Source organism: Sinocyclocheilus rhinocerous, unplaced genomic scaffold (genome assembly GCF_001515625.1).
Source record: "Sinocyclocheilus rhinocerous isolate Xijiao unplaced genomic scaffold, SAMN03320098_v1.1 scaffold9140, whole genome shotgun sequence".
Taxonomy (NCBI): domain Eukaryota; kingdom Metazoa; phylum Chordata; class Actinopteri; order Cypriniformes; family Cyprinidae; genus Sinocyclocheilus; species Sinocyclocheilus rhinocerous.
Genome location: NW_015644429.1, coordinates 50,496 through 51,160, shown reverse-complemented (window position 1 = coordinate 51,160; position 665 = coordinate 50,496).

The following is a 665-nucleotide window of genomic DNA, read 5'->3' as shown; positions in this document are numbered from 1 at the left end:
GGGGAGTTTGCGAGTTACGAGGAGTTTAATACACGAATATGTATCATAGCCTACCACTGAAATTACCTGAGCAGTTTCAATGTTCTAAGAGAAAAGAAAAGAAACATCATTCAATGAGGTGCATTCATTGCATGGACGGGGCACGAGCATAATATAAGTGTCTAAAATGCATGTAGGCTATACAGTTCAGTTGAAAGCTTACCACTTTTGACTTGCTGTTAATGTAGAATGTAAGAATTACTTACTATAGCAACAGTCTTATGACTGTATTATCAAGTATTTGCCTTTTATTTCTTTTTTCAAATTCCGCTGTTTTGAATTGAAAGTTGGGCTGCCATTTACGTGATTCATGTAATTCATAATTATTATGATGACAATAGCATTTTCTGTCTTGCGTTTTCAACATATTAGGAATACAACTAAAATTGAATGGGTGCATATTTTAAAATAAAAATATTATTTGAATTTCAGATTGATTACTTTACAAAAAATCTTATTATTTATGTAGTTCCTTTACCATTACCATAGTGGTCTGGTCTTAATATTTTCCTCAAAACAATAGTCCCCCTAATGTTCTAGATATGATTATGGCCTTGTTTGGTATAAATAAAAAAGTTAGTTGAAAAAAATCACCAGTGTAGAAACAATGATACAGAGAAAGAGAA